Genomic DNA, 21,594 nt, shown 5'->3' with positions numbered 1-21,594 from the left:
TGGACGGGAATGCTCTGCAACAGCTAGTCAAAATTCCCGATGTATCACTGGCACCAGGGCATATAGGCAGAAAGGTGCGGGGAAAAAACAGTAACATCATGAAGGATCCCACCCACCCTGCTCAAGGACTGTCTGTCCCACTCTCATCAGGGAGGAGGCTACGCAGCATCCACACCAGGACCACCAGACTCAAAAACAGTTACTTTCCCAAATAGTAAGGCTGATCAACTCCTCCACCCACTAACCCACCCTTCCACACCCCCAACCACAACTACTTTATCATTTCCTGTCAGTCACCTGATGTACAGATACTCCTGCAGCCAGCATCACATAAATAAAGGCGTCCGTTAGTCTTGCGAGACCATGGATCTGCACCTGGAAAATCTTCACTCTCCAGGGCGCAGGCGCAGGCCTGGGCAAGGTTGTATGGAAGATCGGCAGTTGCCCATGCTGCAAGTCTCCCCTCTCCACAACACCAGTGTTGTCCAACGCATTAGGACCCATACAGCTTTGGCACTAGTGTTGCCGCAGAGCAATGTGTGATTAAGCAATGTGTAACACGTTGCCTCGGCTGGGGCTGGAATTCACAACCTTCAGGTCACTAGTCCAATGCCTTAACCACTTGGCCATGTGCCCACATATGTCTATGGATATACAAGCAACCTATATATATAAAAGTATTTATATTTGTTGTGTTTTTTTATTGCATTCTTTATTTATTGTGTTTTTATGCTGCATCTGATCTGGAATAATAATTATTTCATAAACCTTTACACTTATGTACTGGAAGTGACATTATTGAAACCCAGCTTTAGCATGGAGACAAGAATTTTACAGGACTCAGATACTGACTGACCAATGACAGTGCCCCGTGTGATGAAGACAAGCATTCCAAGCGCCTTCTTCACTACCTTGTCTACTATCTCCCTGGCCCTCCACTCACCTCTGGAGCACCTGGACAGTATGACACCTGCATTAGACTATTGTTAGTTGACCTAAGCTCTGTCTTCAATGCCATAATTCCAAGCACTCTGACCTGCAAATCCTAGACTCCTAGTCTCAACAACTTTCTTTGCAAATGAATCCTTGACTTCCTGACCAACAGACCAGAGTCATCAAGGAAAGGCAGTATAACTTCCACCATGATTATCCTAAGCACTGGTATTCCACAAGGTTACATCCTCAGCCCCCTACTCAGCTCCCTGTGAACTCGGGACTGCTCGGCCAGATTCCGTTCTCAGTCCATCTACAAGATGACAAATTATAGTGGGGTGTATCTCAAATAACAATGAGTCAGAGTGCAGGAAGAAGATTGAGAGCTTAGTTACGTGGTATAATGAAACAGCATTTTCTTTAAAACGAAAAAAGCTGGTCGTTGATTTCAGGAAGGGTTGGAGCACACAATCCCGTCTACATCAATGTTGCCGAAGTTGAGTTGGCTGAGAGCTTCCAAGCAGTGAACATCATAACTAGCCTGTCCTGGTCAATCATGTAGATAACATGGCTTGGGAAACTCACCAATACCTGTACTGGTTGTTAATAATCCGAAGTTTAAAAAATATTGGAATTCTCAAGAGGAATTGCATTTCTTCCAAGGAAAGAATCATTGGAATTTTCCACCCTGTTGATGACTGTGGAGGCTCACTGACTGGGTGTAGTGAAGGATTGTTCTTTCTTTCCTCTCCTTTCTGTATACCTCAGATAAATATGATGTGGAGATTTGTGAAAAATATGATTATATGATATATATGCACAGTATCTTAAATACATCTTATGGAAATGTTTGTTTGATGATGATCTTCAATAAATAATAAATTACAAAAAAAAATAAACATCTTTTGACATGGTGACCAGGAGGAGTTGTTTCAGTAGTGCAGCCATTAGTACTGCTTTCTCACAATTCCAGAGACCCTGTCATAGTCCGGTCCGTGAAGTCCACATTCCAGTTCATCGTCCAGCCCATCGACCCTTGCTCCAGGTTTTTCTGTCTACCCTGTTTCTGTTCCTGTTGAGCACTAATTGAGGCAGCTGATTCTCATTGGGGCTGGCTGCATAAATACCTCCAGAAACCAGGGCGGGGGGCTGGATTGTTCTTGTCCTTAATCCTTGCATCCCTTCCCCTGCCTTCTGTTTCCTCGCCTGAAGCCTTGCCTTGTCTTGCCAGTAACTCTCGCCTCGCCTGAAGTTCCTGTCTCCCTTTGAATTGCCCGAAGCCTTGCCTTGTCTTTCCAGTAACTCCCGCCTCGCCTAAAGTTCTTGTCTCGCCTTGCATTGCCTGAAGTCTTGCCTTGTCTTGCTGGTAGCTCTTGCCTCATCTCGCCTGAAGTCTTGTCTTAGAGCCACCCTGAACCTAGCTCCCTTCCTGTCCCTTGCCTCCGTCGGGTAAACCAGGCCAGATTGCCATTACCCTGTGGTGGGTCCCATCCCTTGCCTCCGTCGGGTAAATCAGGCCAGATTGCCGTTACCCTGGGGTGGGTTCTGTCCCTTCCTGTCCCTTGTTGCCACCGGGTAAGTCAGACCAGATTGCTGTTACCCTGCGGTTGGTTCTGTCCCTTGCCTCCGTCGGGTGGATTACTGAGTCCTGCCCAGGAGTACCGCGCCTTGCCCAGGTGTACTGCGCCCTGCCCAGGAGGAGCTTCAAGCCTCTGGTCTCCAGCCTCGCCTCAAATCTGAAGACTCCAGCCTCGTCCTGCTTGCCAGCCAAGTCACATCCTTGACCAGTTCTGGGGTCCGAGCCAGAGGCAAGATCCAGGTTCTGGGTCCTTGTCCAGTTTCTGGCTTGGAGTCCAAGCTGGGGCTCCTAGCTCTCTTGTCCAGTCCTGTTCCAGGTTCCTGGTTTTCGTGTCCATGTCCTAGCCCTCACCCTGTATCCTAGTCCTGTCCCTAGTACTTCAGTGCCTGTGTCTTGCACTTGGGTCCGTTCCCAGCCACCTCCTTATGACAGACCCAGGCTCGATCCCAACATTTGCATCAGAATTAGATTTATTATAATTAGCATACATCATGAAATTTGTTGTGTTGCAAGAACAGTATAGTGCACGGTGGAGATACGCCGCTCTCATATGACATGGCACATAATGAAATACAGTGCAATAGATAAAAAAGTATATATTACAATAAATAAATGCTAAGATGGAATGATGGGAGCCTGCATGGAAACAATGGGCTGTAAAACCTTTTTCCATGACATAGCAAGCACGTAAGGCACAGGGTAAGGACCGAACTATCGTGGGAAATTGAAACATTGAGACAGCATCAAGACCCCAGCATTTCATGATATAGCTCTCTCTCTCTCTCTCTCTCTCTCTCTCTCCTCTCTTCTCTTTCTTCTCTCTCTCTTCTCTTTTCTCTCTCTCCCCCTCTCTCTCAATGGTGAGTGAGAGTCTGCTGGTCCTCGAATCGGCGAACTCAAACAAGCGACGCAGCAGATTGTAACACAGAAACAGCGAGCTGTTGGTTTTCCCTCTCATTGTTGCAGGAGTGATATCTCTCTGTTCCTCGCTGGTGAGAAAGAGCCTGCCTGGGATGTTGAAGTGTTGGGATGGACAGTAGTTTTTTGATAGACTCCAGATCATGGTCTCTTTGGGGGGCTTTTGCTATTGCTCGCATGGTGTGTGGCAGGGGGTTGATGCTTTTCCTGAAGCAAATGGGGGGTGGGGGAGAGGAGGGTTGATGCTTCTGTTCTACTTGTGCGTGAGAAGGTGGAGAGGGGCTTTTGGGGTTCTGATATTTCTGTCATTCATTCATTCATTCATTTCTGTTTCATGGATGTCTGTGAAGATTAAGAATTTCAGGTTTGTATATTGTATATATTCCCTGATATTAAATTGAACACTTTGAACTATTTGAACCATTTGAACTTCAGGTAACACGGGGATGACTGTGAGAAGAGCTGAATAGTGAATACTAGAACAAGGATCAAAAATCATCTTCAACTTCACAGGAGTGAGGATGCTGTATTTGAGTGCACCCAGTGTACAAAACAAGGTAAATGAGTTTACAATGCAGATCAGAATTGGTGGGCATTACGGGTGGAAGAGGCTTGCAGCTGGGAGCAAAACATCTGAGGACATGTATGTTCAATGTTCCCTCCAATTGTTTTTTACAGCTGCACGGACCAACCATTGCTCTGAACAGGAAATGTTTACGCCGCTTGCAAACTGTGTGGCACTTTAAATGTTTTTTTCATAATATGTATACGAAGAATATTTAGAATGAAAATTGAAGAATCACATATTTTTGATTTTATGTATTAATTGAAGGATAGAATGAAATCCAGTACAATGAAGAAAATCTTTTTATGTTTTGTAAACTTTTTTTGTCTGCCTTTATTCCAGCTGTGTGGCAACAAAGGCTATGTGCGTGGGAACATTCTAGTTATGGCACGGCCACATGGCCGTGCACCCACACAGCTTAGAGGGAACAATGGACGTGCATCCTATCAAACAGATGAGCATGTGGGCCGAGGAGGAGGGGTGGCCCTCTTCAGATTTATTTATCACATGTACATGGAAACAGACAGTGAAATATAATGGTTAATAAAATATAATGGTCAGGCACAAACCAGATGGGCCAAAGGGCCTCCTTCTGTACTGTAGTGTTCTGTGACTCTATGAATCTATGACTAAATATGTTGTTTGTGTTAATGAACAAACAATACAACTAAGGATGTGCTGGGGCAGATCGCAAGTGTCTTGGTAAAGTAAAGGCATCCGTTAGTCTTGCGAGACCATGGATCTGCGCCTGGAAAGTCTTGTCTCTCCAGGGCGCAGGCCCGGGCAAGGTTGTATGGAAGACCAGCAGTTGCCCACGCTGCAAGTCTCCCCTCTCCATGACACTAATGTTGTCCAAGGGAAGGGCATTAGGACCCATACAGCTTGGCACCAGTGTCGTCGCAGAGCAATGTGTGATTAAGTGCTTTGCTCAAGGACACAACACGTTGCCTCGGCTGGGGCTCGAACTCACGACCTTCAGGTCGCTAGTCCAATGCCTTAACCACTTGGCCATGTGCCCACTTGGTAAAAATAAATTAAATAAAATCAGGAGCTAGAAACATAATAGGATCAGAAGATGAAGAATCTTTGTGGAACATTATAGGATCAGAAGATGAAGAATCACAGCCTGGTTTGGAAACACCAATGCCCAATAACAGAAAATGTAGTAGATACAGACAGCCCATCACAGTGAAAACACTCCCCATCATTGAGCACATTCATGAGGAGCACAGCCACAAGAAAGCAGCATCCATTCAGGCCACGCTCTTAGCTTGCTGCTGCCTTTGACAAGGAGGTAGAGGAGCCTTAGGTCCCACACCACCCAGCTTCAGGAACAGTTACTAACCTGCAGCCATGAGTTTCCCGAAACAGCGTGGGTAACCTCACTCATCTCAATGCTGAAGTGACTCTACAACCCGCAGACTCACTTTCAACGACCCGACAAATCACGTTCTCAGTACTATTTACTTAATATTGTTTCGTATTTGCACAGAATATCTTCTTTTGCACGTTGGTTTTTTGTCAGTCTTGGGGTATAGTTCTTCATTGATTCTATTATATTTCTTTGTTCTACTGTGAATGCTTGCAAGAAAACGAACCTCAGTGTGGTGACATTTACATACTTTGATAGTAAATTTACTTTGAATTTTGAACTTTAGGTGGAGCTGGTGAACTGCAAAGGTAAGAGAACCCTGATGGGAATTATGTACAGGCCTCTGACTAGTAGCGAAGATGTCAGGAGGCAGCAAAGGCATGGCTGTCCTGCTTCAGTCAATTTCTGCTCCGAGGTCTTATGGTCTTATTGATAAGCCATAAACAAAACCAAGGATCCAGACAACCTCCCCCGCTTCAGTTTCTCGTTTTCCTGTCATAAACAAACAAAGCTATATCCTGCGCTCCGTTCCTTTGCCCGAATGTTTTGATGTTGTTGCTTTGACCTGCTGAAGCCTGAAGCCGTGATCCTTCTGACAGGATACCAGCTGCACCTTCGAGAAGGGATTATTTTAAAGGGAGCAATTCATACAGTACTGATACTCTCTTTGGTTCCTTAAGGTTGTCATAGCTGGGGGTGGGGTGGGGCGGGGTTTGGGCTAGAGGGGATAAGCTCCCAATGGTGTGTGTCTCAAATAACTTCTGACAACCAAGTCCAGCTCCTGACCTTCAGCTACTAAGCCTGACGGAACCATTTTACTGACAGGAGAAAGGGCAAGTGTGGGTTACTGGTGCCTTAAAGCCAGTCACTTCAGGCTGTTGGGGCTCGTCAGCTATAGTTAGCAGCTCACCTAGGAGAAGGAAAACTCTGATCTCAAAGCTTTGATGCCTTGCAGCTATACCCACTCACAGCGAAGGCTTTGGGAGTAAACCCCGAGGAAAAATCCGGAGCTGGAGTCCCTAAGGCAGTCCTCCGTTGAGTTCAATACTGACTGGCAACTCCTGCTACCCTGCTGATGCCGAAATGTATCATTCTGTGCTGTTCCTTTGGGTTCATCAGATGTGTGGAGAGGAGAGTCTGCTGTGCGAGCACCAGCTTGCTCTCCATATCATACTGAACAGCTTTGCATATTGGCTTCAATGTAGACCGTTAGGACGTAACATCCATCCTTGACCCCGACCAACTTGAGGGTCACCACGATGGTCCTTTGTATTTGAACTTACTCAGTTCGGAACATAAACCATAGGCGAACCTTGCTTTATAAAAAGCTCTGTGTTTTTTTTTTAACTCCACCCTTCCTGCTATTTAGCTGGGAAAATCTCTGATGTGATGTTCTTCTGGCATCCTTCCCACTGAGACCGTCTGTATGCTTTGCATGCTGTTTTCTGCTGAGATACCGGTGTGACAAACGGGATAATTTCAATGCTAACCCCCACTTCCTGGTGGATATCAGCACAGGCTGCTTTCAGCTCTTGTGTACTTTTGAATAAACTTCTTTAACCTTTCCTTACAAGACATTTTCCCTTGTGCAGGCAGAATCCTGATAAATATCTGCACTTTCTCTGAAGTTTCTACATCCTTCCTATGATAAGGTAACAAGAACCGAACACAATATTTCAGGAGTGGTCTAACAGGGTTTTATAGATCTGCAACATTACCTCACAGATCTCGGACTCAGTCTTCTATAAGAAATTGCTATAATTAGTCATCAGTTGTTCAATTAGTTTGGTGTGTTTCTGTACTGTGATAGGCCCTCCTTTTATCGGGGCCGACCGTGTATAGTGTGTCCGGGCTGTCTACATGATGTACTAGCCAGGGCAGTATGACATGGAGCTGTTGAATCCAAAGGAGCAGTGAGACTGATACAGTTTGCACCAACGGTGTTGTAGGAGTTGCCAGTCAGTGTTGAACTCAATGTGGGACTGCCTCAGGGACCTTGGCTCCAGATAGTTCCTCGGAGTTTACTACCAAAGCTTCCCCATGAGTAGCCTCTCCAGGGCAACAGAGGTTTGAGATCAGAGTTTTCCTTCTCCTAGATGAGCTGCCAACCATGACTGATGAGCCCCATCTGCCCAAAGCAACTGGTTTTAAGGCAACAGTAATGTGCCTTTGACCCTTCTCCTGTCAGTAGGGCTTAGTAGCTAAGCTACATGTGAAGGCCAGGAGCTGGACTTGGTTGTAAGAGGCGATTTGAACCTCACACCAATAGGAGACATTCTCTTCTCTCCCCCCTGTCATTGGGCAGAGGATACAAAAGCCGGAAAGCTCGTACCACCTAGCTCAAGGACAGCTTCTGTCCCACTGTTATTGGACTATTGAATGATTCCCTCACAGTCTACCTCGTTATGATCTTGAACCTTATTGTCTACCTGCACTGCACTGTTACACTTTATTCTGCATTGTTATTGTTTCACCTTGTTCTAGCTCCATCGACGGTGTAATGATTTGATCTGTATGAACAGCATGCAAAACCAACTTTTCACCGTACCTTGGTACATGTGACCATAATAAACTAATTCCAATCCCAAGCTTACACTATACCTGTTCTGCTTTCATTTATTCATTTATAAGGTGAAATTCTAGTAAGACCGGCATTTAATGGTCAGTCCTAATTACCCCTGAGCTGAGCAGTTTACTGGGTTATTGCAGAGATCACTACAAATCAGTCACATTACTACAGGGTGGGGTGATATACTGCGTCCGGTGCTCCCGATGTGGCCTTCTATATATTGGCGAGACCCGACGCAGACTAGGAGATCGTTTCGCTGAACACCTACACTCTGTCCGCCAGAGAAAGCAGGATTTTCCAGTGGCCACACATTTTAATTCCACATCACATTCCCATTCTGATATGTATATCCACGGCCTCCTCTACTGTAAAGATGAAGCCACACTCAGGTTGGAGGAACAACACCTTATGTTCTGTCTGGGTAGCCTCCAACCTGATGGCATGAACATTGCCTTCTCAAACTTCCGCTAATGCCCCACTACCCTCTGTCCCCCTCACTATACCCCTTGCCCATCATCTGTTTTTTTCCCCCTCCCCCTTTTCCTACTCCCTGGGCCTCCTGTCCCATGATCCTCTCATATCCCTTTTGCCAATCACCTGTCCAGCTCTTGGCTCCATCCCTCCCCCTCCTGTCTTCTCCTATCATTTCGGAGTTCCCCCTCCCCCTCCCACTTTCTAATCTCTTACTAGCTCTTCTTTCAGTTAGTCCTGACGAAGGGTCTCAGCCCGAAACGTCGACTGTACCTCTTCCTAGAGATGCTGCCTGGTCTGCTGCGTTCACCAGCAACTTTTATGTGTGTTGCTTGAAATTCCAGCATCTGCAGATTTCCTTGTGTTTACATTACTACAGGTCTACAGTCTTACCTCATCACACCTCTGTGGAATGGCATTTTCCTTCCCTGGAGCACATCACTGAAATAGTTTTTCTTTATGACAATCTAATTAGTATAATTGTCAGCATTACTGGCTCTAATATTATCATTTTAGATTAATAAATTCATTTCCCATGTTGTAGTGAGATCTGAACGTGTCTCTGATCAATAATTTGGTCTGAGTGCTTTGACTACTGTTATTGTACATGGTAACAGAATGCTTCTCTGCTAATGGCTGAGACTCTGTCTCCGCATTACAGCAGCTTTTACTTTACTTTATACTTTATTGTCGCCAAACAATAAAGCTTGGGTTGTTATTGCTCTCAGTTCACACCTCAGGACAAAAGCACACCATCCTGTTTACTGTGACATAGGTACTTACAAATGGTTTCTTATTGTCAGATGTACCAAAAAATTGTCTTGCATACTGTTCATACAGCATTACACAGTGTGCTGAGGTAGTACAATCACAGAATGCAGAATGAAGTGTTACAGCTACAGAGAGAGAGTGCAGTCCAGGCAGACAATGATATATAAAGTAGGCTATGAGGTCAAGAGCCCATCTCTCCATGAATTCAGGCAGTGCCCAGGTTCTGTCCCAGAGAAAATCTTAATCTAAATCTGAACCTGAGTCTAATGTACTGTATATGATCACCAAAAGGAGGGAGGAAGGAAGTTCCAGCATTTAGACCCAGTGAAGGAACTGGAGTATATTTTCAAACCATGAAGGAGAAGGGTAATTCATGGATAGTGGTGTTCCTTACGACGGCTGACCTAACCCTTCTTGCAAACATACTGGACAAGTAACTTGTCTTTTGTCGCATCCAAGAATAAACATTGAGTGCAATGCTGCCATTGTATCCCTCAGTCAGTGCAAAGGTCACCCACACTGTGCCATTTGATTCTGCTGGCAACCAAGGATTATTCCTTTTGGATTCTATTGTTTTTGATCCAAGATTCTTTCAGAAGTCAAGAAACAGTCACCGGTATGAAGGTTGTTGTAGGATTGTTACTGGTGTTGCATTCTGATATTTTTTTCATCTAAGGTTTGTTCAGAAGTCAGGAAAGAGGCACAAAACTTAACTAACGGTTTTTTAAATCATGAATAGAACAAAGAGAGTCGAAACTGGAGAGTTTTAGTGGTCTACTAAGTGAAGGGAGATAGAAGCAAAAAGAAAATGTGCCTCTGCACAGTCAGCTCTTGTTATACACAGAGACAAGAAAAACTCCATTCAATCTCACAGATAAAAGTCAGCCAGTCAGGAAGCCCCTATTCAAATAACGCAGCACCTGAGAAACTTCCAGAGCTTTCCAGAATCAAACAAGTGTAACCGCTAGGGGCCAGACTAAACAGCTGCAAATACATACCATGACCACTGGAAATCAAACTAAACTGAAGCCAATTAATTGTTAAACTGAATTAAACAGTCTAATCTAACAAACCAATAAATGAAGACATTCCTTACGACTGCTGACCTACTCCTTCTTCGAAACATATTGGACGAGTAACTTGTCTTTTTGCTTCTTCCAAGAGTAAAGACTGAGTGTTATGCTGCCATTGTATCCTCAGTCAGTGCAAAGGTCACCCACACTGTGCCATTCTCATCTGCTGGCAACCCAAGCGTTATTCCCAAGGGATGGGATGTCACTGGTAGTGACTTTCGTCGGTTCTGCCTGACCCACCTGAATATTTCCACTGTTTTCTAATAATAGTTTTGATTCTTGTGTAGAAGGAAAAAGTTTTGCTAAGTAATTCTGCAGAAATTATTCTGTTTACCATGCTGGGGAAGGGTAGTGTGATGGTTGGTGCATGCTATTACATAAGAATAGGGCTTAATTTCTGCTGCTCTTTATAAACAGTTTGTATGTTCTAGTCATGACATGGGTTTCCTGTGCGTGCATCAGATTCCTCCCACATTCCAAAGACATACAGGTTAAGGTTAGTACATTGTGAATGCTATGTTGGTGCCGGAAACATGGTGACATTTGTGGGCTGCCTGGCACAATCTTTGCTGATTTGATTTGATGCAAAATGATGCGTTTCACTGTATGTTTTGATGCGTATGTGACATATGAAGCTAATTTTTTCTCCGAGACGGGTCAATGGCTGAGAGGTTCCTCCTGATGGTGTGGGTGACACTGTCTTTTCACCCAGTGTGACCAAACACTGAAACGTTTGGAAGATGCACACCACACATTTGATAATCCATGTTGGCATTGGAAGTGTGGCAACACTTGTGGGCTGCCCCCAGCACACGCTTCACTGATCTGATTTGACACAAATGACACATTTCACTGTTTCGATGTACGACATACGTGTGACAAATAAAGCTAATTTCTATCTCTTTAATTTGTTCTTCGAGATGGATTCATGAGGTTTTCTCAGCAATAGGACTATCGCACGCTGTAGTGTTCATTACACAGAGGAGGCAGAATCAGCTTTGAAGTTAAAGGGCATGGTGCCATTTAATTTCTCTTTAAATTTGTCAGTTTGCCAAGAAGATTGTTACCTCTTCATGGTCTTGGAATTAAAGGGTGGGATATTGCGGAGGGGTGTGGGGGAGGCACAGAGAACTTTTTTTCCTCAAAGGATTGCAAATATTGTGAGATTCCCAAGAGTCAGGTTTGTAGATGACCAGTCATTGATGGTGCTCAAGATTCAGATCAGTAAGAATCCAACACTTTCTGCAAGTTAAGTTTAAGTTAAATTTTTAATATGTACTTCGAGTCATATAGCAATACAACATGGATACAGGCCTTCAGCCCAACAGACCTAGGCCGATCACCATACCTATCCAGCTAGTCCCAATTTCCTGTGTTCAATCCATATCTCTCTGAGTCTCTCTCCTCCACGTACCTGTCCAAGTGCTTCTTAAAAGATGATATTGTACCTGGCTCAACCACTTCCACCGGCAGCTCATTCCAGATACTCATCATCTTCTGGGTGTATAAGTTGCCCTTCTTAAATCTTTCCCCTCTCATCTTAAACATATATCTCCCTAGTTTTGGACTCTCCTATCCTGGGGAAAAGACTGTTTTTTTTTTACTTAGAGATACAGTACAGTAAGAAGCCCTTCCGTCCAAGCCACCTATATGACCAATGAACCTCCTAATCCTTCGGTCTTTGGAAGGTGGGAGGAAACTGGAGCACCCAGTGAAAACACACAAGTTCATGAGAAGAATGTACAAGCTTCTCACAGACGGCGGCAGGAATTGAACCTGGGTCTCTGGCGCTGTACTATTTTATGCTAGCCGCTATGCTACTGTGCCATACCGTTACCACCCACTCTGTCTATACATCATAATTTAAAACAATTCCAATAGGTCACCTCTCATTCTTGCAAGTTCCAAGTCGACCTGTTTGAAATAGTGTCACAGAATCTTCTGCCTCCAGCTGAGAATGTGTCAGAAACATTATCATCATTATCACTATGTGCCTTGATGTATGACGTGAGTGAACATTTTCTTTCCATGACCATGACTATTATTAGCAAATTTTTCTACAGAAGTGATTTTCCATTGCCTTCTTCTGGGCAGTGTCTTTACAAGATGGATGACCCCAGCCATTATCAATGCTCTACTGGGACTGTCTGCCTGGTGTCAGTGGTCACATAACCAGGACTTGTGATGTACACCAGTTGCTCGTACGACCATCCCCCACCTGCCTCCATGGCTTCACGTGACCCTGACTGGAGTTACTAAGCAGGTGCTACACTTGACATACAGGCTATTGGAGGGAAGGAGTGCCTTACACCTCCTTTGGTAGAGGCGTACCTCCACCCCACCAGAAACATCGAGGAAGTGATTTTTGGCTTCAGGAAGGAGAAGTCAAGGGACCACACACCAGTTCTCATTGAGGGGTCGGCAGTGGAAAGAGTGAGTAGTTTCAAGATCCTGGGTGTCAACATCTCCGAGGATCTATCTTTGGACCGAGGTATTTATGAAATTATGAAGAAGGCACACCAGCATTAGGAGTTTGAGGAGATTTGGTATGCCACCAAAGACTCTAAAATATTTCTACAAATGTACGTGGAGAGCATTCTGACTGGTTGCATCACTGTCTGGTTTGGAGAGGCCAATGCACAGGATCGGAAAAAGCTGTGGGAAGTTGTAAACTCAGCCACCTACGTTATGGGCACTGGCCTCTTCAGCGACTAGGACATCTTCAAAAGGTGATGCCTCAACAAAGTGGCATCTAGCATGAAGGACCCCCATCACCCGGGTCATGCCCTCTTCTCATTGCTACGTCAAGGAGGAGGTACAGGAGTCTGAAGATACACACTCAATGTTTCAGGAACAGCTTCTTCCCCCTCCACCAAAAAATTTCAGAATGGTCAACGAAACCATGAACACTATCTCATTTTTTGAATTACATTTGTTTTTTAATATATTTCTTACTGTAATTTATAATATTTTTAATGTGTTAGTCTGTACTGATACTGCAAAGCAATGAATTTCACAATGTATAGTACTGGGCAAAAGTCTTAGGCAAAACATATAACTAGAGTGCCTAAGACTTTTGCACAGTACTGTATTTCTCAACATGGAGTGGAGAGTGAGTTTGTAAATCTGGTGGGGGTAAAGGATGTTAGAAATAGTGGTGTGCTGTTGAAGGGGTGTGGGACAGGTGGCAGAGAAGGAGTGCCAGGGGCAGGGAGTGGTGTGGGTGCAGACACAGCCAGCCATGAGACACCTGGCAAGGTAATTTGTCTCTCTAATGCTTCCTGCTCCCTTCCCTCTCCTTACCCCTTTTCCTAACCATGATTTCTCTCTCCTTATCCCCTTCCCACTCGAGTCCACAATAGAGACCTGTATCAGAATCTGGATTATCATCACTCATGTATGTCTTGGAAGTTGTTCTTTTTTGTGGCAGCAGTAGAGTACAATATATAAAATAACTGTAGTACTGTGTTAAACTCTTAGGCACCAATATATATACTGTAGGTGCCTAGAGTTTTGCACAGTATTGCATGTCGGTGATAATAAACCTGATTCTGATTCTGTGAAGTTTGGGTTCCAATGTGAGACATAGTCTGATGCCTTCAACAATGCAACATTCCCAGGACAGCACTGGGAGCATCAGATAAGCTTTGCCCTCTTTGAAGTTGGGGCTTTAGCCACCATACTGAGATACGAGAGAGAGACTCACTGAGGCAGAACTGATAGCACAGGCACCCTCTCCACCATCTCTTTGACGAGTTTCCTGTTTAAGTCAGTAATCTATTTTTATTTCTCACTTCCTCCTGGCTTCTCACTTCCCACACATTCTTGATAAGTGAATGGGATTCTGATTATACTGTACTTGGGAGTCAGTGAGTCATTTAGACAAAGAAGTATGAACACAATAGGGTTCACACTCTCATAGCTGAAAGTTGGGGGTCAAAACAATAAACTTTTGAAGCTGGCTGGGCTAAAATTTCACCCCCTTGGATTCTCTATTGTTTTAAAACACACAGAGTGGTATGTGCATTGAGCACACTGCCAGTGATGGTGGTGGTAGATACGGATATATTTGGGACATTTAAGAAACTCTTCTATGAGCACATGGGTGATAAAAAAGTAGAGGGTTATTTGTTTATTTAGAGATCGTTGATTTGTTGCATGCCATGTAGTGATTGTGGTCTTTCCATTCCCATAACTGCTCTTGACAAATTTTTCTGCGGAAGTGGTTTGCCATTGCCTTCTTCAGGGCAGTGTCTTTACAAGATGGCTGACACTAGCCATTATCAATACCCTTCAGAGATTGTCTGCCTGATGTCAGTGGTCACATAACCAGGTGATCTGCACCAGCTGCTCATACGAGCATCTACCACCTGCTCGCATGCCTTCACATGACCCTGACGGGGGGGCTAAGCAGGTGCTACACCTAGTTAGCGATACAACACAGAATAAGCCCTTCGAGCCGCAACAACCAGCAACCTCCGACAACTCCGATTTAACCTTAACCTAATCACGGAATAACTTACAGTGACCAATTAACCTACCCGGCATGTCTTTGGACTGTGAGAGGAAACCGGAGGTCCCGGAGTGTGGGAGGGAGGGGTTAGATTGATCTTAGAGTAGGCTAATATAGTGGCTAGTGCAACGCTATTACAGCCTGTGGCATTGGAGTTCTTCATTCAATCCTGGCATCCTCTGTAAGGAGTTTGCATGTCCTTTTCCGTGGAATGCATGAATTTTCTCCAGGTGCTTCAGTTTCCTCCTACGGTCTAAAGAGGTAGGTTAATTGGTCATTGTAAATTGTTCCTTGATTAGTCTAGTGTTAAATTGGGGGTTGTTGGGAATTGCTGTTTAGTGCAGCATAAAAGGCTGTAAGGATCCTTTCCATACAGTATCTCTAAAATAATGTTTCCAAAAATAAAAGGTCAGTACAACAACATGGACCGGAAGGTTTGTTCTATGCTGTAATGCTCTATGTTCAACAGTACTGTGTAGAAGTATTAGGGTGCCTATGACTTTTGCACAGTACTGTATTTGTCAACATGGAGTGGAGAGCAAGTTTGTAAATCTGGCTAGAGGAAAGGATGTTGGGAATGGCGAGGGTGGAGTGCTGTGGGAGGAGTGTGGGACAGGTGGCAGAGAAGGAGAGCCAGTGGCGGGGGTTGATGTGACTTGAGAAACCTCCAGCCCTGAGACACCAGGCAAGGCCACTTGATTCCAAACAATTGGCTTATCAACTACTACAGAATATCTCTCTGGTGCTTTCCACTCCCTCCTCTCTCCCTTCCCCTTTTTCCAACCATGATTCCTCTCTCCCCTCCCACTCTCAGTCCACAATACAGACCCACATCAGAATCAGGTTTATCATCACTCACATATGTCATGAAATTTGTTTATTTTTGCGAAAGCAGCACAGTGTAATACAAAAATTTACTACAGTACAGTGCAAAGGTCTTGGACACTCTAGCTACACATATGTACTTAAGACTTCTGCACAATACTGTGTGTTACGTAAAAATTCAAAAATAGGCTTCTTTATCGATTGTAGTTTTATTCGAAAGGTATATTCTGCAGTGTCAGAGGCTGAGGGGAGACACGACAAAAGTACAAGACGCAATAGATAGAGAAGATGTTTGGAGCCTCTATCCCAGGGTGGAAGTGTGATATACTAGAGGACGGGTGTTGAAAGTGGGAGAGGAGAATGATTAGGGGAGATGTGTGCTTTTAGTTTTTTACGCAAAGAGTGGTAGGTGCCTGGAACAGGCTGTTGGTTTCACAGTGAGCACTAACAATGACTGAACCCAGGCGTGGAGAAACAACAGACTCCTATGTAAGATGTTTAAATATAGGAATTCCAACAGAACATTGAAGGCATAACTGAGTGACCTTGTGAGGCAAAACATTCTCCTCACAAGGACCCCACGATAAGCGCTAATCAGGAGTCTGTTATAAATAATCACAGAGCGCGGAAAACCCGTGCCAATCACGATTAACTTGACAAGATTAAATAGAAAGCTCAAGGGTTTCACAACTCTACTCAAGAGAACAACTAATAAACAGAGGGGCTTGAGAAACCTCAAAGACCAATGCTTTATGGTTGACCACACAAGCCCGTAGGGCTCATGATAGACAGGGGTGATAGGAGCAGAAATCATTGTGGTTTTATAGGATATTAGACACATGAAATGCAGGGAATGGACAGATATAGACCATACATGGCACAAAAGCATCATGGTAGCATAGTAGTTAGCATAACATTTCACAGCAACGGCAATCAGGGTTCTATTTTCGCCACTGTCTGCAAGGAGTTTGTACGTTCTCCTTGTGACCGCGTGGATTTCATCCAGGTGCTCCCGCTTTTCCTCACAATCCCAAAATGCACAGATTGGGTTAGTAAATTATGGGCACGCTATGTTGGCTCCTGAAGCGTGGCAACCCTTGCAGGCTGTCCCAGCAGATCCTTGGACTGTGTTGGTGGTTGACACAAATAACGCATTTCACTGTATGTTTTGATGTTTCAAGGTAAACGTAACAAATAAAACTTATAGGGTCATAGATTCATGGAGCACTATAGCACAGAAACAGGACCTTTAGCCCATTTCACTCATGCTGAACCATTTGCACTACCTAGTCCCAATGATCTGCACCAGGACCATAGCCCTCCATACCCCTCCCTTCCATGTACCTATCCAAACTTTTCCTACCCCTCCATACCCCTCCCTTCCATGTACCTATCCAAACTTCTCTTACCCCTCCATACCCCTCCCTTCCATGTACCTATCCAAACTTCTCTTACCCCTCCATACCCCTCCCTTCCATGTACCTATCCAAACTTCTCTTACCCCTCCATACCCCTCCCTTCCATGTACCTATCCAAACTTCTCTTACCCCTCCATACCCCTCCCTTCCATGTACCTATCCAAACTTCTCTTACCCCTCCATACCCCTCCCTCCCATGTACCTATCCAAACTTCTCTTACCCCTCCATACCCCTCCCTTCCATGTACCTATCCAAACTTCTCTTAAACATTGAAATTGAGCTCACATGTCCCACCTGCACAGGCAGCTCTTTCCATACTCACAATCCTCCAAATGAAGGAGTTTCCCCTCATGTTCCCTACAGATATTTCACCTTTCACCCTTAACCCATAACCTCTAGCAGTAGTCCCACCCAACCTCAGAGGAAAAAGCCTGCTCGCATTAACCCTATCCATACCCCTCATAATTTTATACATCTCCATCAAATCTCCCCTCAATCCTCAGTTTTCTGGGGATAGAGTCCTAACCTAATCAATCTTTCCATATAACTCAGATTGTCCAGTCCCAGCAACATCCTTGCCAATTTTCTCTGTACACCTTCAATCTTATTTTAATCTTCAGTTTTAATCTTTAATCTTTAATCTTTAAGCAGGCAGACCAGGTTTAATTTAATTCAGCATCATGTTCATCACTGTTATCGGGGTCTGAAGCTGTAGTGTTCTGTACTGAAGTGTTCATATGCTGTACTGTTCGATGTTCTATCATCTATCTTCTATTAAACTCCTTGTTAGACCTTCTCCCACTCAGCATATGCATATTTCAATTTTCCTACCTGTTGTTCTATCAGCAGAATGAACAAAAGCACCTTTGTTATCTTCACATGTAAGTCAATTGTAAATGGCCATGGCACTCCGTGACACACTGCCTGTTACAATTTGTCCACCATGGAAAGTCCTCTTACCTTCAAACTTTAGTTTTGTGTTGGTCAAACAATCTGCTTCTATCTTCTAATTCCCACCAAGCAGGAACAGATTTTGCTCCTGTTTCGAGAAATGCACTGACCAAGTTTTCAATAAGAATCAAAATGCAGCTGATTGTTAAATCACACAAGGGGGAAATGTGTGATGAATGGTGTTGAGGGAGCCTACTCTGTGTCTGACCCCGGGAGTGTGTGATGGGTCAGTGTGGAGAGAGCTTCACTCTGTGTCTGACCCCGGGAGTGTGTAATGAGACGGTGTGGATCTCCCACTACACCATCCCATCACACACTCCCGGGGTCAGACACAGAGTGAAGCTCCCATTACACTATCCCATCACACACTCCCAGGGTCAGACACAGGGTGAAGCTCCTGTTACACTGTCCCATTGCACACTCCCAGGGTCAGGCACAGAGTGAAGTTCCTTCTACATCCTCCCATCAAACATTCCCAGTTTTCCAGACACAGAGAGAAGCTCCTTCCACATCATCCCATCACACACTCCTGAAATCAGGCAAAGAATGAAGCTCCCTCCACACAGTCCCATCACATACACTTGGGGTGAGAGGGTGAGACACAGAATGAAACCCCCTCCTCAAAGTCCCATCATACACTCCCGGGACAAGTACCAAAAAAGTTAAGGGTGGAACTCTGTCCCTTTCTGGTTCCAGTCGTATCCCTGTCTCCACCACCGAGAATTATCTCCAACAGGAGAACAGCCTATTGGATAATTGAATGAAACTCACTCACCTCTTTTTAAATCACTGGCCACGGTATGGTTCACCTTTTGCTGTGCAGTTTACATCCAAAAAAAGAATCAGTAGAAGAGAAATTATCTCAGGCAGAGTGGAGTAAGTGTGCTCAGGACTGACCTGTGTGGTCACTGCAGTCCCAGGCTTCCACAGCCTGCTGGAGGGACCCAGCCTGTTTGCCGCTCACTCATTTCCTGCCATTGTCCGACACATTTGTGATATCAGAGTAGAGAGTTGAGAGTGTCGGAAACCAGATAAACGAGCGCAATTATCCTAAAGTAGCCTTTTGACTTCCAGAAAAATAATTTAAGTAATGTTGTTGCACGCAGTATTGTAGTATCACTGACTGGTCTGAGCAGGCAACTGTACAGGGTGGGGAAAACGCTGCCGAGGGTTGTAAACTCAGCCAGCTCCATCATGGAGGCTAGCCTCCCACCACTGAGGGTAGTGATGCCTCAAGAAGGCGGCATCCAGCTTTAAGGACCCCGATCACCCAGGATATGCCCTCTTTTGATGAAGGATCTCAGCCCAAAGACACACACACAACATTTTAGGAACAGCTTCTTCCCCTCCACCACCAGATTTCTGAACAGATGGTGAACACTACCTCACTATTCTGCCCTCTTTTTGCACCAGTTATTACATTTAATTTTTAAGTGCAGTTCCTGCTGCCATCAGGAAGAATTTACAGGAGCCTCAGGATTCACACCACGAAGTTCAGGAACAGTTATTACCCTTCAACCATCAAGCTCTTCAACCAGAGACAATAGTTTCACTCAACTTCACCTGTCCCATCACTGAACTGTTCCCACAAACTATGGACTCACTATCAAGGATTCTTCATCTCATGTTCTCAATATTTATTGCTTATTTATTTATGATTGTTATTTATTTTTTCCTTTGCACAGTTGTGTTTGGCATATTGGTTGTTTGTCCACCCTCTTGGGTGTGGTCTTTCATTGATTCTGTTATGGTTATTAGAATTATTGAGTATACTTGTAGGAAAACAAATCTGAGTTACATATGGTGAAGTGCCTGTACTTTGATAATAAATGTACTTTGAATTTGGAACTTTGTATATGTTTTATTTTAACTTATAGTTATTTTATGCATTGCACTGCACTGCAGCCTCAAAAAATCAGATTTCATGACATGCGTCAGTGATAGTAGACCCGATTATGATTTTGAATAGGTTTTGGAAGCTGCTTGTAATGTGAGTGAAGAAAATGTGGTGGGGCAACTAATTTAATACAGCTTTTGTGACCTGGATTCAATGCTGACCTTGGGCGCTGTCTGTGTGGAGTTTGCAGGTGGATTTCCTCCAGGTGTTCTGTTTCCTCCTCTGTTTGCTGCTTCACATCACCCCTGAGATGGGTGAATGGGGAAAGAGCAGTATCAATTACAGGAAAGAAACTTAATGGGATTAACCTGAGGGATGGCATTGACTGGATGGGCTGAACAATCTCTTTCTATGTTGTACAGAAAAATGGACATAGAATATAGAACGTAGACCACCGAACAGTACAGTATGGAACTGACCCTTTGGTCCACAATGTTGTGCTGAAATAATTAAGCTAATTGCTCCTAATTAAAACCAATCTCTTCTGTTTGCATATGGTCCCTACCCCTCCATTTACTTCACATTCATCTGACTATCTAAGAGGCTCTGAAACAGATCTACCTCCATCATCACCCCAGAAGCACGTTCCAGTCACCCCCACTCTCTGTGTGAAAAAAAAACTTGCCTTGCAAATCCCATTTGAACTTTCCCTCTCTAACTTCAGTGCATGTCCTCTAGTATTAGATGCCATCCCACTCCTGTGACTTTCCTTCTTAGTAGACTTCCTCGTTTTTGACCCGCGTTCCCTGACAAGTCACAATGTAACTGTAACTTGTTGAGGATCCCTACCACCCATCCCGCAATCTCTTTCGCTCACTACTGTCCAGAAGGAGGTACAGGAGATCATGACATTCATGAGTGACATCAAGGGATGGACAGACAAAAGTTTTGAAGAGCTTATGAGAACTTCTCAGATTAAAGACCATGGATAGACCACATCATACGACATGGCACAAAATGATGATGGTGACTTTGATCAATGTTGTTTTGTTTGGTTGTATATATGTATAGTTAGATGACAATAAACTTGAACTTGAAAATTCTAGGAAAAATAATAAAAACAGAATTATTATTTCCTTGGACAGAGATTAATAAGAGAGAACTAACATGAAATTGATACTGTGGGAGCCGAGGGGTATACAGACGATTTTTCTCACAGTGGTTAGTAGATCCTTGGAGTTCTTTGCCCCAGAGGGTTGTGGAGGATGGATCATTGGAAGGATTTAAAGTGATGGTAGGCTCATTTTTTATGGATAGGAGCATGCAGGGAAAACCATAAGAACATACACTCAGTGGCCATATTGATTATTATCTCCTATACCTAATAAAGTGGCTGTCAAAGTTCAAAGTGCATTGATTATCAAAGTATGTATAAATTATACAGCATGCTGTAACTCTAAATAAAATAAAATTAAATAAAAATAAAGAGAGAATCCCTAGCTCACTCGACCTATTCTTACGTGTTCAGTGATTCATTCAGCACAATTCTATCTCAAATAGATCATCGAGATGACCTTGCAAATTGCATTGCTACCTTGCATCTACAAATCAACGCTGTGCCGGTATGTCCTCAGAGGAAAGGAAATGGGATAATTTCAGAGACGGCCTTTATAGAGACACAAAGGTCCATGTCCCCTGGGCTGACCGGAACAAACAGGAGCTTGCATTCACTTCGGCAAAGATCATTTCCTCTACTGACAGCTGAAAGGAAAGGATGTTGATCCAAAGTTCTTCCATT

General features: G+C 44.2%; 1 protein-coding gene across 1 annotated transcript in view; it reads right to left on the bottom strand.

The window, feature by feature from the left end:
- The window catches only part of LOC134356340 (cadherin-5-like), a 105,415-nt gene extending 86,541 nt beyond the window's left edge, over positions 1-18,874 (bottom strand). Inside the window, exon 1 of the mRNA XM_063067234.1 lies at positions 18,735-18,874. The gene's annotated coding sequence lies outside the window, so the exon portion shown is untranslated. The remainder of the gene's footprint in view (positions 1-18,734) is intronic.
- Between the last annotated feature and the right edge of the window lie 2,720 nt (positions 18,875-21,594).

This window comes from Mobula hypostoma, chromosome 14 (genome assembly GCF_963921235.1).
Source record: "Mobula hypostoma chromosome 14, sMobHyp1.1, whole genome shotgun sequence".
Taxonomy (NCBI): domain Eukaryota; kingdom Metazoa; phylum Chordata; class Chondrichthyes; order Myliobatiformes; family Myliobatidae; genus Mobula; species Mobula hypostoma.
The sequence above is the reverse complement of the archived record's forward strand: the minus strand, read 5'-3'. Positions and strand labels throughout refer to the sequence as shown.